The following is a 24,598-nucleotide window of genomic DNA, read 5'->3' on the forward strand; positions in this document are numbered from 1 at the left end:
TACAGGATTTCAAGTTGTATTAATGAGCGAGCCACTTCATGATCACCCCGCAACCCCCACCGTCCCATTTCACATTGTAGAGGTCAGACCGTCACCAACAATGATAAAGATTTATCATGAGGAGGCGAGGCTGGTCAAAGTGTCCTCTTATCTCCGTCTCTGACTTTTACCTCCGCAGCATCCGTCAGGATGAAAGACTTGACGAGTCTTCACCACTGTTGCAAAACCACTAAATAATTGATCCCTTTGATATTGTATTTTTTATTTTTTTTGTTACTTTTTGATTGTTGCCTCTTACCCAACACAAAATAAAAGATGATGCACCACGGCTACAGCTTGACCACTTACCAGCCAGGAATCATGCAAATTCTGGTATTAAATTCTGTTTGGTTACTTTAATACATATTGTCTACTTTTATGTTTTTTTTAATACACTTTATTATTTGACAGAGAGGCCATGATTTGACATAAATATATTCCAAAGAAATTATTTCATGCAAGTTTAAAAATATCGTGTCAGATTATCTGTGATGGAGTCTTTGTTTTGACACACCAGAGCATCCAATATAGAACAGCTGTGAAACATCTGGGCACGTGCTCGAGTCTAGTATGAATGCAGGCGTTAGTGTGGCACACCATCAAATACATACAGTAGCAGGTCATGCACATATGCTATGTATGTACTTTGCACTACCAAAGTAAAATGTGTGTGATGTTTGAAGAGCACTGGCCCCTGAGGAGGAAGACATTTGATATGCCGGCCATGAATTTTTGTTTTTCAGTTCAAAGACTTTTCAAGGAGGCTTGTATACCGGTACTCTCCAAATTTGTCAAGCTGCTTGGGAGAGGGAAGCTTTGAGAAATGTTACAGTGCTGCTGTTTTGAGTGCAACACAAATAATTTAATTTAAAAATCTAATAATGTGACTCACCAGACGATTGTAAATAAATAATATTGACCGTACTTTTCCCGTACTTCAGCTCTGCATTCATTCACTTGAGCTTCATATGCACTCATCAATTATTTTCCTCAGTTGTATTATTTAAAATGCATTTTGAATGTGGTTCTTCAAATCCAGTCTATATATATATTGTGTTATTTATATAGACTGTGTTGTAAATTACAATGCATGCAGTTTGAGACTTTTTGAGTGCAAGGTGTTGAAATATGTACAATTTTTCTTTGACCATTTCCCGCCATTGTATACAAATTAAAAACTGTGCCTTTGCAATTGTACATTGCATGGTAATATAGTTAGTTATTGCATCCTCAAATGAGATTCAGTAGTCAGAAAATATTGATTAAATAACAATTTCATTGGATGTTAGTAAAGGTACATTAAAGACGGATTTCAATGTCCACATATAACTTGATCGGTAAAGATGTTTTAGGTTCAAAACTAGGGATTTGCGAGTACCGATTCCTGGTAACAGCATCAGCCTGATACCTGGCCTTATTTCAAGTATCGGCTGCTCTCGTGTTGCTGTTTTACGATCGGCAACTAGAAATTACAAGAATAGAAAATTGCCATTAAATTCATGCAATTTTAAAGTCACAGTATGTAGGCTTTAGTGCCATCTAGTGGTGAACGAATAGAGTGCAACAATTTTGAAGCATGCACACAGCAGTGCCTCAGAGAGACCACACTTTACCAGCCTATTACCAATTACAATGTTTGCAAAGTTCTTCTCCTATCCATAGCTGATAAATAGCGATGAAACATGTCAGCCTCCCGTAAGGCACGCTGCGGCCTATAAAATATAATGAGCTATTACGAGACCTATGATTAAAGAAAAAAATAAATAAATAAATAAATAAATAAATATATATATATATATATATATATATATATATATATATATATATATATATATATATATATATATATCATCATCACATTTATTGATCAGACTCAGGTCCATATAACAAACACACATAACATAAAAGAGGAAAGGATAAAAAAAAAAAATACAAACAATAATAATAAAAAAATAACAAGATAATATATATATATACAGTATATATATATACAGTATATATATATATATATATATATATATATATATATATATATATATATATACAGTAATTGAAATTACTAGTGTTTTTTAGTTAGTTACTTAGTTATCTAGTTGTACAAGAGCATATTTTGAGTCATTTTGTTAAAACAAAAAATGCAATTGCAGTACTCGGGTCAAATAATATCTCCATTATAATGGAAGCTAATACAATTGTTGATGACCAAGACATGCAATTGTGCAATTGTATTTACTGTAAATTGTTTTATTTCTGAAAATTAACAAAAAACACATAACCTTGCACATGACAAACATGCACACACGCACACATGTATGCATATGCTATGAAATAATCGTTCCAAAATACATTTTGGCCCGAGGTCCACTGGTTGGATACCACAGTTTTACGGTGCACTTCCATATCCTGTCACATGTTGTCTTGGAAATACAGCATAGTTGAGGAGCAAGGCACAGCCGCCGCTGGCTCACAGCATACTCTAAATGTTTAACTTTCCTAAAGGAGTCATTCAAAACAAGAACAGGAACTTGTCTATTGGGAAATTCTTCCAGATTAGGGGGGCTGAAAGATTGAAAAAGTAATTTGAAAAATAATGGGCTTTTTAATGACTAAACCTATGGGACACCCAGATGTGCTCTTTGTTAATTTTCACTAGTGTAATGTAAAATTCCAACTGCTTAATTACTCCAGGACGCACAAAGCAACTGGTTTTTAACGAAGCAATTATGGGAAGCGCTTTCCCCTACGTTGTGCCACAGCTCACATTCCTCCAGAAGCTCTTTCGTTTGATGAAGCAGAACTTTTTTTTTTTTTTTTTTTTTGTACAAGCGTATCAAACTCACATGTTGAGCAATGTCAGAAAATCCATCACCACCATTTCATCAGAGCTTTGATTGGGCTTTAGAGCCCATAAATTATTTGAATACAACCCGATTCTCAATGTCATAGGCAACGATGCAACTCGTGAATGCCGATGATATTTACTCTCTCGGTTTTGCAAAAATGTGCTATTTTGAAAAGCATGGTTCCTGAATGGCGGTTCAAATACAATTTTAGCAAACCCTCATTTCGGTAGGGTAAAATTGCCAACCTGCTGTAGCCTTTCAAAGGCATAAAACACATTGTTAAGGAAAATTTCTCTTGACATTTTCATCTTTTTTCCCCACCTCCTTTTCACAAAATCGATAGACAAAACTGCCCAGGTCACATAAATTCCTTCCCCAACACCCCCAGGGAGTAAAGGGAGAACAGCTGTTGGTAAATATCATTACAATGGTCCATGCTTTATTGTTGCCTTAATGGTGAAATATCTTGCACAAAAGACATTAACATTTAGAACAATCAATAAAAGTAGCACATTTTACAGGAGACATTTTCCAGCTGACGGAGGAACTTGCGGACTTGCCTGAAGAAATCGTCAACAAATGTGCAAGCCAATGAAGTTTGTCGGGTTTACGGAGCAAATGTAATGCTCGCACAGACTTACATTCGTAATCTGCTGAACCCTTTGAATTAGTATTCTGTTTCACAATGTGGTTTTTAATTTAGCCGTTCGAATCGCCAGCAAGGACAAGACAAAAGATTTGCAATCAAATGGCAGCGGCATCAATGATATGAAAATTACATTTCCATGCTTTTGTTTTACATCAATAAGAATGTCAGTGTAACCTTTTGAATAAGTCATGCAGCGCTTGCTATATCGGCACAAGTTTTTATTATTTTTTTTTCTTTTCTTTATCCTATTCCCAATATAAAATATTAGGAATAGGAATTGCTTGGCTTCAACAAAACACAGGCAAACCTTCAAACCAATTCCAACATTTCACCTTTGAGATGCAAATGTCTCAACAATATTCTTCATCTTGAATATCTAAATTGATAATGTAGAGTGGTTCAAGCCAGTGGCACCCTTTCAAGACGTGTGATCTCGGAGACAGACCTGGTTGGTGCCGGTGGGCCATCAAAGGGTCGGCCCATGTCATGCTTCTCCCCTGAGACCGACGTGTCATTGAAATGTGTTGAAACACTCCTGCTGCCTTTTTACGTCTTCACATTTCTATTCCCCGAGCCATAAAAAAAAAAAAAGAAAAACAAAAAAAACAGACAAGATTGATACGTACGGAAGCGTATTGCATTCACTTGAAAAAAAAAAAATCTCCTGTTTTTCTGACAAATGTTTTGGGGAGATTTGTTTTATTGAGTAATTTTTTTTTTTTTCTGATTTTTGTTTTCTGTCATAGAAAAAAAGTATTCTAAAAAACAGAAAAATAAAAAAAATATTACTCCGAAAAACAATGGGGGAAAAAATTACTCCGAAAAACAGGGGTAAAAACATTATTCAAAAAAACAGAAAAAAAAAATTATTCCAAAAAACAGAAAAAAAAATTATTCCGAAAAACAGGAGTCGGTGCTCTGTTTTTCGGAATATTTTTTTTTTTGGACCTCTGAACTCCAAGTGACTTGTTTCAGACCACTGACCTGTATTTATGACTGGATAGCCGAAAGCCCATACACGCCAATGCAAGCCTTTGAAGTTACAGGGCGGCCATCTTAGTGACCACCCCGCCTCCGGCCGCATACTAACTGCCTTATGAGCTGTATATGTCTCACCTGTACATATACCGTATAGTTTATACAGTAGTCTGCTCGCGACATGGGAGTAAAAAGATGGCCGCCCTGTGACTTCAACGGCTTGCATTGGCGTGTATGAGCTATTGGCTATTCAGTCATATATACAGGTCTGCACCAAGTCATTTGGAGTTCAGAGGTCCAAAAAAAATTACTCTGAAAAATAGAAGTTGGTGCTCTGTTTTTTGGAATATTTTTTTTCCTGTTTTTGGGAATAATTCTTCCCCCCCCCCCCCCTGTTTTTCAGAGTAATTTTTTTTCTGTTTTTCGGAATATTTTTTTTTTATGACAAAAAAAAAAAAATCAGTAAAACAGAAAAAAAATATTCTGAAAAACATAAAAAATATTACTCAAAAAAAAACAAAGCTCCCCAAAAAAATTTGTCAGAAAAACAGGACTTTTTTTTTTTTTTTTTTTTTTTTCAAGTGAATGCAATACGCTTCCGTAGATAAGCTACACTATAGCTGCTAATGAGAAACATATTGGTCACATGCGTCATAATAGTTTTAACCTATAAAAAAGGGCAAAAACTGCTGAGGATTGTCCTGTCGACATCGTCTTCTCCTAAGATCTGTATCCATTACTTGGAACAATCTTTTTAAAGTCAGGGGGTGCTTTTATGACAGAAACTGCACAAAGGGTAGCACCTCGGGATAGACCAACTATATGGATTAATTGCACTAGTTACAGCACAGCCTCGGGCCACCTAGACCTACGTTAATAGATCCGATCCATTCCTGTCAGCTTTTGGGGAGTGAAGGAATTGCAGAGGGTGGTTCCCGCACAGCAGATCAAAGCCCTCAGATTCCGCTTAAGCTGAATGGCTGCAATTTTCTTCGTATACCAAAAATATGTCACAGTGATCTATCAAATGTAGTCGGACACTTTGGAGTATGTGCTGTACGTAAAACAAGGGATATGCTTTTCAGAAAATGCTCAATATGTTGTCATTTCTGGAAACAGTTTAAAATCTGTTCAATAAATTAGACTAGGGTCCTCGATAGCCCCTATCCAGCTTTTTGTAGATTTCATCCTCTCCCGACACACCAGCTTCATATGATTAAGATCGTTGTTAAGCTTCTGCAAAGCTTGCTGATGGCCCGAACATGTGATTCAGGTGTCAAATGATGGTGAGGAGGGAGACATCAAAAACAGGCTGGATAAGCAACAGACTTGGGTACCCCTGTTTTTGACATTGGACCATCAGTTTCATTATGAGTCCTTCTGTCAAAACATACTTTTTTCATGATTTAAAAGTAAAACAATGACTAGTATCTTTACAATATTTCACCTCAAACAAAAAAAAAAAAATCCGTTATCTAGCAACTGTGCCAGTTTGTGCAGTTTGTGTTTCAGCACACTTTTGATTCAACATATTGTCACCTCCTGAAAATATTTTGTTTTCTTTTTTTTTTTTTCAGTACACATGCAAAAGAAAAACTTAACCAAATACTGATTATGTTATATTTATTACAAGTTTCATTTCAGGGGTAGAATTAACTGATTTATTTCATTATGTGGTCAATTTTAGCATCCTGAGATGTTTAAGACAAAAATAAATAGATATTTTTAGGTCAATAATATGACTTAGGCCATTACTTTAAGAATGTGGCATTGAATCATGCATTGCTTATAATCACTAGTAGGGTTGGGCCAGTACCGATATCAGGTATATGGTCGATATTTGGCCTTATTTCAAGGTATCTGTACTCGCGACTGTTTTACAATCAGGAACTAGAAATGAAAAGAGTAGAAAATTGCCATTAATTTCATGCTAATTGATGGGAAATGCTGTATTGGAATATAAGCCTTTTTGAAATGATCTGTATTGGAGATGCTTCCTCACTAGTGTAATGCAAATGTAAGAAAAATATGATGTTTGTTTGATTCTGATTTGATGTTTTTTAATTAGATTTTTTTTTGTAATTAAATATGGGTGTCTTTCAAGGGCAAATTCAACTCTCACTCTAATATGTACTTTGTGACGCACACCACAAGTAGCATCTAATCACAAACATCCAGGTATAAGTATAAATTCAGAGTGAAATAAACATGCAGAGTACTGCACCACTTGAGCAATGGGGATGATTTCCTTGACCAAGGTCACCGAGACAGAAGCTAGCAAGCAGACTAGTATCTAGCCAACAACTAGTTGCCATTTTTATTTATTTATTTATTTTTGTCTGTCGTGGGACTCAAACTGTTTCCTCTGACTCCAAAGACCAACTCCTTAAGCCCGAGTCCAATTATAAATAAAGATGAATTGACTTGACTTAGTGTGTAGCAGTTTACAGTTGAAATCCTTCTAAAAAAAAAAATAATAATAATGTATATATGAGAATGTGTTGAACCGGACTTTATACCATATACTCGCACATGTGCAGTTTAAATGTAACTGCTGCAAACAAACTAACATTTTGCCAACAAATGATGGCGCCCGTCTCCTGCAGTGCTAATGGACCATCGGCTCCAACAAAGCCTCAATTAGCACAGTAACATGAATGCACTTTCAGGCTCTTACGATATAAGCAGCTTGACAGGAAAGAGGAGGAGGACACCTTGAAAAAAGAAAGCACAGGACAATATTCGCTTCTGCCATGTTGCATATTCCTCCCCCTACAGTTAATAATGACGAGGATGCTCTTTGATGCAGGCAAGGCAGCCTTTCATTTTCGACCAAATTCAAATGCAAGCGTTTAATCCTCACTGGGAAATACTATGCTTTGAGGATGTTACCCCAACTGTTCTTTAGAGCGCTGTGCCTCAGGAGAGCAAAGAAATGTGAAAAACAAAGTGCTGGAAAAACACTTCCTTCTTGTTTCCTCAAAATAAATAAATAACCAAAATATAGCAGCTGCAGTTTATGCTCACGTCTGAATGTGAAAGTGACTCAAACCTTGAGCTGGAGTATAGGCAGAAGCATGGGATTTCAAGGACCACAGCCTCTGCTGTGCTCAGGGACGCGTGCACACTCGGCTGAAGCCATATTGCGTAGCCATAGCACACATATGCCAACATGTTCATACACAACTGAGTGGGATTCAAATTCAGACGAGTGTCAATGCCCTGCCATGAACGCACACTCATTCACCATTGCATTCACAAAATTGTATGTCACGTCTTGAGAGAAGCTTGGCTAAGTGACCTCGACAAACGGACAAAAGTGTCATTCAAAATAATAGCCTATATCATGGGTGTCCAAACTACGGCCCGGGGGCCATTTGCGGCCCGCCGTCCATTTTTTAGTGGCCCCTCGACATATGCTAAAAATGGCATTTGACTTAGTCCAAAAATAAATAAAAACAAAAATGTTTGGAGATGGTCAAAGTAAGGGAGGGTGACGAAAAACACAGGTGCTATTAAAGTTTATTTTAGTTAACTAAAACTAACAAAAAAACAAAAATTCAAAACAATTTCATTAATGAAATAAAACTAAAACGAAGATGCTTTTTAAAAAAAGAAAACTAACTGAAACTACATTGTATGTTTACAAAACTAACTAAAATAAAACTAGAATTATAGCAAAAATATCCTTCGGTTTAGTCTTTGGTAATTAATTTAATGCATGAGGCTTTTAGGAGATTTATTTTTATATAATCCGGAATAATGACATCGCGCCCATGGTGTTTTTTTTAAATGTTGCGCACGAGTAATACATATAAAAAATAAATAAATAAATAAACTACAATTAATACTGAACCTAACTAAACTAAAACTAAGCATTTATTAAATAACAAACTAAGAAAAAAATAACAGAACCACCCTGAAAAATAATTATAACTAACAAAATTTTAAAAAACAAAACTCAAAACAAAATAAAAACTAAAATGAAAAATTCCTAAACTATAATAACCCTACTGCCAGATTACAAATAAATTGGTTTATATACTGTAGCATTTTTCTAAATATGCAAAAGCACAAATAAATTATTTGTACCATTTTTAGGACTAAACACAATTTTTTCTTCATAACATTATGTGGCCCTTGCGTCCTGATTTTCTGTATGTGGCCCTCAAATGAAAATGTTTGGTCACAAGAGTGACTCATCAGAAGGGACCTTTGCATAAGACTAGACAAACTGAAAGTGGCCAACATCCTCAAATTTTATTACCATAAGGGACATATCAACTACAAAATAACAATGACTAGACAATATAAGACTGACTAATATCTCATATAGCTACTTATAACAACTCCAAAATAAACAGACAAGACTGACAAATACTTCTCATCATAAGGCACAACATATTATGAGACCATAATCATGGGGCGGCTCAAGTTGTGAGTTTGTTGACCGTTACTAGCTAAAGAATCTAACAATCAATGGGAGGGTGGTGAAAAGGGGAAACAATTTGGAGCCTTTAAAAGTCTTTCATGAGTTACAATAGCACCAAGATTTAGTTCCCGATGACCATCACACGTCCTGTCTAATGGCCATATTCTGTCTATAATTATGATTTGAAGAGGAATCAATCAACCATAGCTGCCTGCTCTAATGGTCAACGGCAATTTGATTTAAGAGCTGTAATTGGTTTCCGGTCGGGGCAGTGTCACAGGGGAACTTGGGTCTGCTTGTCACATGTGCAAGCTTGACTGGACAAAGAAGAAGAAACCCGCTGAGGATGCACCGTCTCCCCTGGCACAGTTCTCTGTCCGTAATGGCCTCCAATCACAGGATCCTCATGAAAGGTTTTACATGGGAACTCCGAAGGCTAATTGGCCTATCGAGATCTGACTTATTGTTAGTTCTGGATGGCTTCCAACAGACACAGCCACTGTGTTACTGTGTTGCCTAATCACCACGGGGTTCCCACACCTGACTAAACAGATGACTTTTCTGAACTCTTTAAAGAAAGTCTTTCATCCTTTGTCTTTTCTTCTTTTTATGAAGTCCAGTCCAGAATGACTCAATTGTTTTAATCTCAAGCATCACGGAATGCGGAAGGGAGGTTGGCAGATATTAGCATGAAATTGCTGGGGATTAAGAAATACAATACACTTGCAGATATAGAGATAGTTTAAAGAGGAGACATCAGAGTTCAATTTCTTTCAGAAATCCTCCTTTTACAAAGTTTGTTTCAGACAAGTAAAAACATATAGTGGAGCCTCAACCCTTGAAAGCTTTATAGGTCTACTAACCAACCAATTTTTGGGTGAAAAACATTTTTTAAAATTTCACATCACACTGTGTTATTGCACTCTTTACTAAATCTAATTTAAATCAACAATTTCATATGTGCATTATTTGCTTTTTTTTTTTTTTTTTTTCCCTCTGGGTTTTTGTGATCTTCCCTGAAAGGAGTATCCACTCAGCAATCAAAAAGGAGAACAATAGCTCAAGAACAGAAAAAGAATATGCACCAAAGTTTCCTTGAAATAAGAAGACTCACATTCAAAGCAGAGTAGACAACAGCAATGTATTAAGTATCTTTTTTTTTTTTTACTCATTTTTGAGCATTTCAATGCCATGCCATTTTGAGACTAGTAACCACATGGATCACTACAGTAGAAGTGTGGATTTCATTCAGAGCCATTTATTTTGTTGAGCTTTTTCAATTCTGTTCTTTGTTCCCCTTCATATTTGTTAGGTAGGAGTATCAGTTTTCTGTGAACAAAGGACTGAGTTGGATCTACTGCCACTACAGTTACATGCATTACAATCAATATTCGGTTAAGATCCAAATTCCGGTTTCTGAAACATTTGGGATAACCCGTTTACATGCGTGAGCGCATACATGGCAAATGTGATCAATTAGACGTCATTTCAGCTTTTAACTTTCTACGGTCAATAAAAGGCATATATTTATGACACTCGCCGCACAATTAAAGTTGTCGGTTTCCTCCTCGCTCCAAAAGCGACAAAAGTGATCTGCAATTTTCGATATACAGTAAATGAATAAAGTTGAATTGCGTTTTGACTAAATTTCGACATGCCATTTGAATTATGAAAGCCAAAAGTAAACACAATGTTATGCCATGCTTAAAACCAAAAAATATTTCTGACAAGAACCAGGTGAAACTTGTACAACTATGCACGGAAGGTTACTCATTCGCTGCCAGACATTTTAGAAAATTTCAACATTTTTAATACCCACGTGATATTATGTTCAATAATTATATATAAACCAAATGACAGAATACACTCCCTACTTTTTTCCTCATCCCATTCTTTTATAATTGACAGTAGAAAAATGTAGGTTTGCCAAAATACAGCCATTTCTCCCATCAACTCTGAAACTGTGTTTATTTCGTATAAAATGGGGCAATGATGTCATCTACCGATGGTTGGGCATCAGTAAAGTTGTTTCCAAGTTTGACATTTACAGTGGAGCATAATCAGATTCGCCCCCATTTAGCCCCGCTCTAAAAAAATACAATTTACAAGTATACTTGTCAAAGGCAGTGAATGAGTTAAAAAAAACAAAAAACAAAAAAACCCAAAGTTCAATAGTAATTCTCGTCAAGACGTTGAAATTAATAATGTCAAGGAAAACAAAACATCTTTTGTCACAACTGAAAATCTGCTGCTGCAGCTGCTATATTTGATCACCTAAGAGTGTCGAAACTGAACCTGGTGAAGTTGCTGCGGTGAGATCATGCTGACTCAGAGAGGCTGAAATTCCCTGGAGGTTTAACTTTAAATCCCCGAATGCATTAAAGGCGGCGGCATAATAAAGGTAAATGTCATTGAGCTTTACTATTCCTGTCTGTCATTCGGTTTAGAATACACACGATTGATTGATGCCGATAAAGCATTTGAGCGCTGCAGGGCCCCCGTTGCAAGGTCACTGCAGCCTACCAGAGCTGCGAGTGTGCGGATTATTGTCTCCAATGACGCAAAGCCGTCAAAACATTTCTCATGATGTGAAATTTCAAATATCAAAGGGTACTGGGCAACACATACTAAAATGTAATAAATTCCAACCATGTTCCCGAGGAACAAGAGCAAAAACGATGCGATTTTTTATTCGTTTTCAGAGCGGGTTTATTAATTTTTCTTTGTTTTATTTTTTATTTTTCCAAAAATGTTTTAGTATAGTTTTTATGAGTTTTAATATTAGTGTTAGTTTTATTTTTAAAAAATGGTGGAATTCTTGTGTGCATAATTGAAAGGGGGAAAAAAAACGTGGTTGTTGTAAACATGCTACGGGCAAAGGTGCAAAACAAGATGCACCAATAATCTCCGCCACAGAATTTCAGGCCCAAAACTCTGAAAACAGTCCAAAATGGATTTACACAACTCCCAATGAACACTGTTTACTGATTTAAAGTCGGTTCACAGTATTGATGCTGTATGCTCGGTGGTCATAAGACATGCACGAGACGGGTGAGGTCCTAAGTAACTCATTAAATGATGGGCTCCATTTAGACATACTGGAGGAAGAGATGTTTTGCCCTTCGTTAATTATAGATGACTGACTACTGTAACCTCATTGATCCATGTATAATTTAATCAGCCATGCTCTGATATTTTATCATTAATATTTATTGCAAATGTTTCCTTAAATGGGCAAAACGATGTATACAGTATATATTCTTCCCATTGGTCGACTGCCCTTTTTGGAGGTTCAATATTTCAGATGGGTTGTCTTATTTTTGCAAGATGCAATGAAATCAAACGCCATTGCGAGAAATATGAAAACAAAAGTTTCCATCTCAGTTTCAGCCCAAGCAGACAAAGCAGCCATTGGTCACAATGAGATGTACTGGTGGGAGAGAAAAAAATAAAATAAAATAAAATAAAATAAACAATGTTGATAATCTAGATAACAGAAACAAAAAATTACATGTTTATTTTGTGCAATATGTGCAACTGAATACTCATTACCTTCAGGTAATTTATCCCCAAAGTGGTATTTACTGCACAATTCCACCAGAAATAATTTTCGACAGAACAGGGGCATTAAATTAACACTTTAAAGAAACAGGATATTAATGTGCTCCAATAACAATGAATTTTAAATTATATTAAGTAAGTGATTTTTCATCTTAATTGTGCACTCATTAAATTAATGAGTGTTGCGAATGACCCAAATAGAGAGCAGAAGACTTTTGGGGGATTCAGTACACACGAAAATTGCCGTCCTCTCAATAGCACAAGCGGTGTGCGGTTCCACCCTAACCAACATCGCCATCACACACAACTACATTTAAACTTAATAATCTGCGATACTGTACATTATTGTTGTACAACGCTAGCTTAATAGTATTACTCAAGCATCTCAAAATGCTATGTATTTATTGAAATGTCCTTCTTTATGTGCTTGTCAGCTGTAAAGTGTGCAAACAGCGTTCTCAGGCAGCGTTCTGATAGTGAAGCGTCTTCAGTTATTAATTGCTGTTCCTCTACCGCTGCCCATTTCATATTAAACTTATTTCCTCCTTGTTGATAGAATGAAATATTGTGTCTTTTAATGGATAGGCCTATTTAAATCTCCGACATGAATACTTTAGTGTGCAGGATATGATTGTTCGGTACCAATGACTATAATTAGTTGTGTTTAATAATATCTGCCCATCTCCACATCATGCTCGGCGTTCATATATTTATACCATGGACGTAAAGATTGACATAAACTAGTGAATGGAGAACTATAGATGAATGACTCATAGGTTATCGGAAAACAATGTATGTCATATAAATATATTGTACGCTAAACAAATGTATGCTATTCACCTTCATAGTTCGTACCCTCTCATTCCCTCAAGCTAAATATATTTCTTATACAAAAGAGTTTACGTGTGTAGTATATGCAACTATAAGAAGCAAAAATTGGGTCTATACTGTATATATACTTTCCAAGGTCTTTCCAAATGTCATGCAAAGAAATGTGAGATGGTTTTTAAAAACATTTTTTTATTTTATTTTTTTTTTGCTTAAAGTTTACAGTGTGCAGGATTATATAGCTGCAATGTAGCTACAGTGATTATTTACTGTAGCTACTCAGCAGAGCTACGAATTAGACATATCTCAATTACAAAGATGATCATGTAAAAATGTAATGTTTGAATTCCCTTGTTACCGATTATTGTTTTAATATGTATTAATTTTGCTAATTATTTTATGTTTAAAAAAAAAAAAAGAATGAAAGAGGTGATCTATATTTATTAGCGTTGGGCTTTAACCTCTTGTGTCAGAAATCTATATTACTGGTCAGTCCACATGTTTTCATCATCATATTCTTCTTTGACGATGTCATGTTAATTTTTTGTACAAAAATGCCATTTTTGGGGCCTCCTGAAAAGTGATGAGTTTGGAGGTAAAAGTTTTATAGGAAGGCAATAGAGTAGTACATTGAGATACGAGGTGACCCAACTTTCTCGAGATAGGAAGCAACATTTGGACATTTTTTTTGCTTTGGCTTCCAAGCACAGCCTTGAGATGTGAGCGGTCAATTATCCATCCTCTGAAGTGCTTATCCTCATTAGACAACTTTAAAAACGAGTCTTCAAGTTGAAGCCACTCCCAATTGAAGTTAATTGAGCAAGTTAAACATAAAAAAAAAGATATTTTTTTTTGTTGCACTCTGGCGACCAATCATGAACTTCAACGAACCCTGATGAAAAATGAACATTCACTACTATCGCAAATGTGGGATACGGGCTTAAAAGAAGAAAACCTAGTTCAATCATAAAAAAAACACAAAAAAAAAACAAAAAAAAACATTACAATACATTATAACTTTAACATGCTTCTTACAGAAATTTGCCGTTCGTATTTTGACCCTCAAAGAGTACTCAAGTACTCAAGATAAACTCCTGCTGTTCCAACTCCCGCCACACGTTGACGTCCAATTCCAGTTAATCTAACCAAGCTCACAAGTCATTATAAAAAATAAAAAAAATTCATCACCCAACGGCCCTGAGCGCAACATCACAACCGAATCACTGACTTTTCTCTGTCTGCTCATCTCCTCAGTGGCGCAGTCAAAATGGCAACACCCTCCAATCACATTACCGTACATGCGAGAACATTTAAATGCTAATGTTATAAGCTCACATGCCTAATATGATAAGCTGACAAGCTTATTATAAGCTCTGAAGTTTCAAGAGTTTCTTCCATTCAGTTATCACAGGAAGCATTAAATTGCATTGCCGCGCTGTGCCAGAAGGTACGCGGCTAAATTCTTTTGCAGAGGAGATTATTTTGGCTGACAGCACTGTACAGTAGCTGGATTGTACGCGATGGTTTGTCAAGCGATGGGTAAGTGCGCAGAGGAGTGCAAGTGGTTTGTGGTAATGTGAATGTACGGGTCTTATCTACGAATATATATTTTACGCGTTGATATAAGGTCACTGATGGCGTCGCGGTTCACTCACCTGAATCAATGTGAGTTGCCGCTCAGTGACATCATGAACGTCTGTTTTGATGTGCCCTGTGATGATGCTTTCAGAGTGTAGTCAGATTGTGACCCTGAAAATAATAAAGTGGGATATTATGTATAGATTATAATACTGAAATCTGATACAAGTTAGGATATCCAAATTATAGTTTGTTCTTTGGTGACCAGCAACATTTCTATCATGGTCACACGTCCTAAAATGACACCAAACAAGGTGTCACATTATTTGACAGCCTTTACCTTTTTTTAAAGTCAAATCAGTCTTGAAATATTATTAAATTATAGTTACCATGACTGCCTGTGCCTTGCTGAGCAGCATATTCTCATTTTTGCAAACACCTTTGAACCACTTACAGAAACAAAGAGATCTCAAAAGAAAAGCTTTCATCTACCCACAATTCAATTGAATCATTTACATTTTGGAATATTTACATTTTAATCAGCTCCTCTGTTCCACAACAGTCCCGTTGATTAACCTCATCATCTGATGATGTAGGCCTACATATTATGAATGGCGAGCTGAGGACGGGCGGCGTGGGCCTCTCTCATGCCACCATTGGCTGGTCTCAATTAGTCAGTGATAGCAAATCGGAGTAACAGCTGGCAGCTTCTGTCTGTCTAATCTCTGAATGCAGCTGTGCTGGAACATGCGACATGCTAGCCTAATTAGCCATGCTGTCTCCATGGGAAAATAAAGCCTTGGGGTCCGAGATCAATGTTGATCTGCCTTGTTCACTTTCCTGCCATACGAAAACAATGAGGCTCTTCCTAAACACATAGACACCATGAAATACACTGTAGTCACTAAAATGATTTATTTAACCACACTGAGGAGCTGTCACCATACCCATTCCTGTTAGTAGAAATTCAAAATGGCGATAAGTGATAAGTATGACTTTAATATAATATTAAAGAGGAAGTCAAATCAAAACACGTCTTCACAGCAAAATGTTCTATGTGGCCCCACGAGTCTAAACACGGTATTCTGATTAGTATTATGTTCATGGAGTATGAATTAAGCAGTAAAAGCCACCCGTTGTTATCCCTCTCAGGGGGCGGTCATTTTGCCACTTGCTGCTGACAGAAATTGACATTACAGTGCCTCAGGGCTCAGTTTGTGAATGTCACATGACCAAACGCAGAAAACAGGTGAGCTGTGATTGGTCGTTAGCATTTTAACGGGGAAAGATGATTGGAGACGTGAGCGATTTCAGTTACAAAAGAAGTTAAGCACACTGCTGTAATTTAAAGGGATGCTTGACCAATCATGGCGCAGTTTGCTGACCAAACCCAGAAAACAGGTGAGCGATGATTGGTCGTTACCTACTTTCTCAGCTCAGGTGAGGTCATCTTCAGTCGACAGCAAGTGGAAAAATTCGTTTTTAAATGTATTTAATTGTACATGAAAAATAATTAAGTTTTCAAGTTCATTCTGGACTAAATATTAACGTGCTATTGCTGAAAATGGCTCAATTTGGCCTACATAAAGAACTCACTAATGAGGCATTATTATCCATCCATCCATCCATTTTCTTGACCGCTTATTCCTCACAAGGGTCGCGGGGGCTGCTGGCGCCTATCTCAGCTGGCTCTGGGCAGTAGGCGGGTGACACCCTGGACTGGTTGCCAACCAATCGCAGGGCACACAGAGACAAACAACCATCCACACTCACACGCACACCTAGGGACAATTCGGAGCGCCCAATTAACCTGCCATGCATGTCTTTGGAATGTGGGAGGAGACCGGAGTACCCGGAGAAGACCCACGCAGGCACGGGGAGAACATGCAACCTCCACCCAGGAAGGTCCGAGCCTGGACTCGAACCGGAGACCTCAGAACTGGGAAGCAGACGTGCTAACCACTCGACTACCGTGCCGCCCGGCATTATTATTATTTTTTTTTATTTTCAGTACCTATACTAATAATCAATGAAAAACTACATAAATATTTTCTTTGGATGTACAAACCGTGCTATAGGATAGCTTCTATATGTTAAACTGTTTCTTTTTGTTTACTGAAGTGTAACAGGCATTTCTGAAGGCAGTACTGACAGGCGATGAATAAATTTGCAGTGTCCAATTAACTTGCGACTCAAAATCAATCCCCATGCCAAAAGGTGACAAGAAACACATCAAACTGTCAGTTTTTGTCTGTTTTATTAGCCTGCATGTGTGTGACAGCGTGAGATGCTAAGTGGTGGAAAACTCTCATTTCCTGACACTTTTTTTGGGGGGAAGGCTCAACTCATGCAGATGATTTGTTGTGATCAGGCATAAGAGAAAGTTTTGAATTTACAACGTTTTTAGAGTTTTATAGCTTATATTTCAAATGGATTGCAAATAATAGACTGCAATGAGAAGATTATAATGGATAGGAACACAGTTGTGCAGAAAAAAAAAAAAAGTCAAGACGTTACAAAAAAAAAACTAAAAAAAAACACTAAAAAAATAAATAAAAAAAAGATCAGGAAGAGACACACCACTACTAAACACCCACTAGTTTTTAAAAACAATTTTCTCTTCATGTGCATTACTACAAATAAACTTGCAGACTCTGAGCATAATTCTACAAATCAGGTTGGTTCTCCTTCTTTGCCGACTTTAATAACATTCACTGCCTTTGACAAGTATACTTGTCAATTGCATTTTTAGAGCGGTGCTAAATGATTATGCCCCACTGTAAATATCAAACTTGGAAACAACTTTACTGATGCCCAACCACCGGTAGATGACATCATTGCCCCATTTTATACGAAATAAACACAGTTTCAGAGTCCATGGGAGAAATGGATGTATTTTGGCAAACCTACATTTTTCTACTGTCAATTATAAAAGAACGGGATGAGGTAAAAAGTAGGGAGTCTACTCTGTCATTCGGTAGATTCAGTTTATATTTAATTATTGAACGTAATATCACGTGGGTATTGAAAATTTTGAAATGTTCTAAAATGGCTGGCAGTGAATGAATTTTAACTTGTTGTGTTTGATGTGAGAGCTGCAGTGTCATTGGTATGACCCCTGTTTGTTGTAACACCCCACCACCTTCCTCCTTCAGCCCTGCTCAACAGGGCCCCGCGCAGGTCACATACGTGTAATAAAAATGAGGGGCCAAGGTGTGATTTGGGGAAAATGGGCATTTTCCTCTGCGTCTCAAAATGTCCACAGTAATGCACTAAATTATTGGGGTCACTGATACCACCTGCTCTGTTGATTTGTCTGTGGACACACAACACTCAACGTTGACGTTGAAGGACATTCCTCACCAACAAGGACTATAAATTAAATGACTACAGCACAACAGCATAAGAGGCAAAACCACTGTGAATTACACCAAGTGATGTTTTACCACACATTTAAGTTGATGAAAACATGTTTACTTATGAAACCATGCAGATGTGTTAAGATTGTAGCCATTGGAGGTGCAGTAAATCTGTCAATTAAATCCCAACATACAGACACAGCGCACCAGGAGTGTATTTTTAAACATCCAGCAGCCGCACAGTTGCAGCTAATCAGCCTAATGAGCCAAAGATTGCAGCTGTAATCAGGCGTCATTAGGTTTATGAGTATTTATTATCCATGGCTAGGAAATAACAAAGACGAGCATCTCATGATGATGGCCCATAGAGGAGTCCTGCAATCTCCTTATTAATGGTGTTCTGTTACCTGGCAACCACATTTCAACAGGTTAAGCCATCCGTCACTTCCCTGGCGTTGACACAGAGAAGATCCAGTTGACCACTTCCCAGTTCTCGAACCCGGATGTGAGACATTTTCCCAACTGGCATGGGAATCCTTGTGTGTGTGTCTGCGGTTGTGTGGAACACACGACATATCCAAGTGTGGAAAGTTGATTTGTTTGCCTTCAATTCAAGCCATGCTTCAGCCAGTTTGCCTGTGAGCCATGCTTCACGCTGATTGTAGCCAGTTTGGCCCATGAAGGCTCAAGCTTCCATGTAGGTTGCTTGAATATTATTTTGTTGCTGTTGCGAGTGATGTTCTGCTTGTTAGGAGTTAAATTACAGACACACTTCAGCAGACCACTCAAGTCCATGTTGTCTGCTTTCTGGTTAAAAAGCCCCCCCCCCTTACACTTTCAGGTTTAAATTGGATTTATGGCTGTACACTCTTTTTGGAAAGCTTTTAAAATGTTCTGTGAAAATATTGGAAAAATGTCAGCAGGGAGAGTATGTGTGATAAAAGTGAGGACTTATACCCGGAGCGAGATGGATTCATGCACTTTCTGTGAGAAATGTAACCTTCTCTGTGCTTCTGTCATCTGATTATCCGCTGGACATGAACATACAGAGAGGTGAGGTAACATACTGTGTGATTTATTTTTATATTTTTTTGGGGGGGGGTTAAAAGACACAAACATAGACAAGACATGTGGGTTGGGAAGGAGAGTATATATACAGAAGATACAGAGTAACAATAGAAAGCAGGGCTGGATTCAGATGGCCTTGAAGAAAACACGACAGAAAAACCTTGTCTGAGAAACCTCGATTGAGGGGGCAAGGGCTGGATGCATGTAAGCAACCTCAAATACATGGAAGAACAGCTTGTATGGAAGAATAGGGATAGGAAACCTCGGAATATTGACAAAAGTACCGTTCAGTAACTCTTGCTAGGTCAATGCACAATTCGATATGATAGAATAAAAGCCTATATGACAAAATAAGAGTGACTGATCATAAGGGACATAACAACTGCACAGCAAGTACAAAATATAGTGACTAGACAAAAGTGTGACCAATGTGGTATATGCCACAGAAGAGGCGGGACGTGATTTTGCACAACAGTTTATTTCCGGTCCGGGTTGCGAACGCGCAGCCGAGGGCACAAAGTCAGAAGCACGATTGTTTTTGACGCAGCCTACACGTCGCAAACCGAACCGGAAACATGGTTGTGCAAAAAACAGTCCCGCCTCTTCCGTGGCATATACCCCATATAGGCACCTAGCAACTGCATAGCAACTGATCATATATTATCAACACAAGAGACATAGTAACTGCATAAGACTACAAACAGACTAAGAGTGACAAATACATCATCATCATCATCATCATCATCATAAATTATCATAAGGGACATCGTAACTGCATATGCAACTGGCAGCATTCTCATCATATGTGGCATCTGCATAAGACTAAACAAACAAAGAGTGGATAACACATCATCATCAGACATTATCACAAGGGACATCGCAACAGTAACGCAACTACAAAATAAAAATGACAAGACAAAATAATTCTGTCAAATCCCACCATTATAAAGGACAAAACGATACAAGACCATAACAATTCAATGACCCCATGACCCAATCCAAAACACAGTCATAGAGGACACTCCTAATTCTGTTTTCATTCATCATTAAAAAATAAAAAAAAATAAAAAAAAGACATTCAAGTATCAAGATTTTCCTATTTTTAGGGTAACGGATCGCAGCATATTGTTCGGGGGGCGGGGGGATCGGGAGTGAGCAATGAACTAATTCATTTTTTGAATTTTGAACCTCATAATTAAAAATTTTGAAATATGACCTAACTAGTTCATTTTAAAATTTGGAACTGAACTTTGAACTATCACAACACTGATACAAGCATGAACATCTCTTATCTGCCTACTTGAGAGCCTTCCCAGGAAGCTATCAGACAACTACGCACTTTGAACGGAGGTGCATCTAAAAATAGCAACACTCCATTCACACATGCATCACATAACAGTATCAAATAAAAGATGTAACAAATACTGAATATAAAATAGTACGGACGCGGGTGACAACGTTTGTGTTAATAAGCATGAAAGATCGGCGGTGATGTAATGCTTATTGTTGACAGTGTTGTGTCTCTATTCCTCTTAACTCAAGGGCCTATATAGAGTAAACAAGTGCTTGAGAGTCATTTTACTCCAACTAGTGGAAAGTCATGAATAAATTATAACTTTTCAAAGCCAAGTTGTTGTATGTAGTAGTGTAGTATCCAAGGTGTCAATTTAAGCCTTGCATTGAAAAAGCTAGCATGACTTAATATGTTGATTACAAATTGAACAGCACTGTTCCCTCCCACAAATGTTTGTAGGTAAATGGGGTTCCCGCTCCTGTAGCCACAGATCTAACTCACTGTATCAGAAAGCAGGTTTACATTAGCCTGGAGCTATTTCACAGGAACAGTCAAGCAGAAAAATAATTCAAAGGCTTGCTTATCAAGACAGCTGACGTGAGCGTTCAACAAATGGTTATTCCAGAGTCAATGTTCACATAACCGGTGGTCTGAAATGGGAACGGGTGTCAGGCAGCGGTTCTGATTCAGTGAATTAATTGTTATCAGAAACAGCAACAGCCGGTAGGGAGTTTACCCCCAGAGGGACCTCGATATGTGACAACAAATCTGGGGTGGGGGAGATTGGGGAAATCAGGTCCCTCCTCGGTTCGCTACTTGTACATTGTGGCACACATTGTGAAATATATGCTAAAAAAAAAAAAAAAAAAAAAAAATCTCCAGGAGCTCAGTTTCATGGGCAAATGAGATGGGGAACAGGTCTGCCTGCCTTTGGCTCTTTGCATTTTCCACTGAGGCAATAAAATCTGACATGGGAAGTACTTTCATACCAACACAGAAAATAGTTATTTTCCACTTCTAGTCAGGTCTATTAGGGAACTTGTATCATGGCAAGTTTTTCTTGTTTCCATTTCATTAATCTATTCATCACAAAGAAAAATGCATGAACCCCTTGGTGATAAGTTGTTCTGTTAAATGTCTTGAAACCGTTGCCTTGGGAATGAAGAGAGAAGATGTGCTGCAGAAACGAATGTTGTAGTGAGACACTTAAGAGTAGAGTGTGCTGGATCAGGTCATTTAAGCTTTGCTTTGGTGCATATTTTACAGATGTTGCTTTAAGTATCAGGGAAAGTTACCTTTCTTTATGAATGCTTTAGCCTTTTTCTTCCGCGTTAAGGACCTGACTGATTTTGAATAATATCTCTAACAAGTTTACTTTAATTTCAAATTCATGAGCATAAAATGATTATAAGAGGACGGCAGATATTGGCAACCCTAGTTTTAAATATTATTTTCTATAAATTCCCCATATACTCTTGTACATTGTGTATGCATTTAAAATAACTAAATTGTCATTACTAGGGACATGCAAGGGTAATCTTTGGGTCTTGACTCATGACTAGGGTCATGCAAGGGTAATGTTTGGGTCCTGACCATGTGGTCAAGTGCCTGTTTTGAAATGAGGTCAAGTTTCTGTTTTGAACTCATGTAACAGCATCTGGTTTCAACTGGTAAAATGCTATGTGATGTAAAGAATCTTTAATCTCTTTATCTTGTCAACAGCCAACCAGATAATTCCATGTCAACCCTGTAACCCGCATGTCTAGCCACAACCAATCAGATCGATTCATTGTCTATATAAGCTGTCTGAGAAATGTGTGTGTTTGTCGGATTATTACCTATGTTCCTCTATGCATCTCCACAGCCCAAGGGGGCTTGGCGTCTCGTGATTCTCGATGCATTTTCGTTGTTTCCTGTCTAGTCAAGTTTGTTCTACGCCTCTCGATGTTATGAGAATAAAGAGAATAAAGAATCTTATTTGTGCTTGTTTGGGATCCAACCCCAGAATATAACATAAATTAAGCTGTCCTTAATGTCATCACAACATACTGGTGCACAGTTTTTGAATGTTACAAAATTTGAAATTACTTTCCCTTAGAAATATTATAAATATTTTAACATAACTTGTATACAGCTTCAAATATAGTAAAAACATGTCATGTCCGGTGTTCTATTGAAATGTAACCCCACTATTGGGTGAAATGTTTTATGAATCACCTCAGGAGCAACAAACATGTTCAAATCAGAAAATATAGTAGGGCCAAAAAAAAGGAGCCTGAAACGCTCTGAGCCTGATGATGATAAATGTCACACTTTGAATCATATGTTTTTACTAAAATTATCTGACAGACCAAAGGAAGATGTATGACTCTGTGGAATATTTGTATTTTTTTTTTCTCCCCTTGACTTCACCATGCCTGTACCCTGGCACAGTGAGCACCAATTCAAACACAGCTGGCCTGTTGAGTGAATTTCATCTAACTTCATTAGAAATGCCAAAGTGACTCTGAAGATGCAATTCATTAATCCCCGGCACTGAACAGCGTTCTTCATATTGTTATGGAAAATCAATGTGATTGAGCTGGAGGGCTGCCAGTCCCAAGTTCCGCTGAACACAACTCTAATCGAGTCGAACGGCATATCAAGATCAAGAAGGGGGAACAAAAAAAAAACACAAAACACATCACACAAGGTTAGTCAGAAACACAATTATAATGATAAAAATGTTCTCAGAGTTGGCTGGTTGTCTGACGAAATGTTTGGGATGATCAATCAAAGCAATATCATTCACACAATTTCGAGCTTAGTCAAAAGCGGAGGGGGAGTTTGCATGGAAAAAAAAAAAAAGTTCCACATTTATTTAAACTGACAAACCTGACAGGGTCACTACCACTAATGTAAAAGGATCTGTGAAATAGAAAAAAAAATAGTCCCTGTACCTCTGATCATTATTATTATTTTTACATACCACCACACCTGAGAAAAAACAACCATCCTAGATAGAAGTCATGACAAACAAGGTGTCAGTTATGTGTTGTATTTGTCTCATGTATCTCAGGTATTTTGATGTTCTAGTTTAGTAAAGATAATGGCGAAGCTGCTTAATTCCTGCATTCACCATGCAGTAGCCTCCACTCAGTACTCCTCATCTCCGTGCTCAAGTAGGTCTTATTAACTCCTACTACTAATGTTATGGCAGGTGGGTTGCACAGTCTGAGCGGAATAACACATTTTTATTGTATTTCACATCACATAGAGAACCTAAAATCTGGACATGTAACAGAATGTGAGCTCATTTGCATGGTGCACTAATTAAAACCGATAAGTTCTGGGAGGCTAAAGCAGTTTTAGATGTAGTCCGACTGAGTAAATGCTGACCTGGAGCTCTAATTTGATCCAACCATAATATTAAGGCTGTCATTTCACATTACATAAAACATGCAAAACCAAATTCTGCTTATTTGCTAAAAAAGGTGAAAACATAAAGAGCCCCGGGCATTGAGCATCTGGAAGATTTTAGGGCACATTTTCATGCAGCTCAAATATTGTTGTGGATTATTTTGTCTATTCTGGGCCTTGAACACATGTAATATGTGAAATTCCTTCCGAAGCTTGCTCCATTCTCGAGACAAATGGCAAAATCCTTTTTGGTTTCTTCAAAACAAACATCAAAGTGCGAAACTCATGGTCACATGCTTTGACTGTTGACTGAAAGTAAATAGAGTCACATAAAGCAAAACACTAAAGCGAAATAACAAAAATGTCATTGACTGTCGGCCCTCTGGTATCTTTTAGAAAATAGAAAAGAGTACTGTCCCAACAACTGTTTTGTTAAACACAAGAACACCAGTTTAACTAAAAACATTTTCTAGGCCGCCAATTTCATATAAATGAATCAATGAACGAATGTTGTAAAAATCAAGATTTTTACTTTTGTGAGTGTATAGCCAATCACAGCTGTCTGAGGAA

General features: G+C 37.4%; 1 long non-coding RNA gene across 1 annotated transcript in view; it reads right to left on the reverse strand.

Annotated features, from left to right (window-relative positions):
- LOC144026417 (uncharacterized) overlaps nt 1–15,528 on the reverse strand; it is a 53,169-nt gene extending 37,641 nt beyond the window's left edge. Inside the window, exons 1-3 of the long non-coding RNA XR_013285135.1 lie at nt 15,441–15,528; nt 15,298–15,357; nt 14,986–15,079 (exon numbers count right to left, since the gene is read on the reverse strand). This is a non-coding gene — a long non-coding RNA (uncharacterized LOC144026417). The remainder of the gene's footprint in view (nt 1–14,985; nt 15,080–15,297; nt 15,358–15,440) is intronic.
- Between the last annotated feature and the right edge of the window lie 9,070 nt (nt 15,529–24,598).

The sequence above is a fragment of the Festucalex cinctus genome, chromosome 9, assembly GCF_051991245.1.
Source record: "Festucalex cinctus isolate MCC-2025b chromosome 9, RoL_Fcin_1.0, whole genome shotgun sequence".
Lineage (NCBI taxonomy): Eukaryota > Metazoa > Chordata > Actinopteri > Syngnathiformes > Syngnathidae > Festucalex > Festucalex cinctus.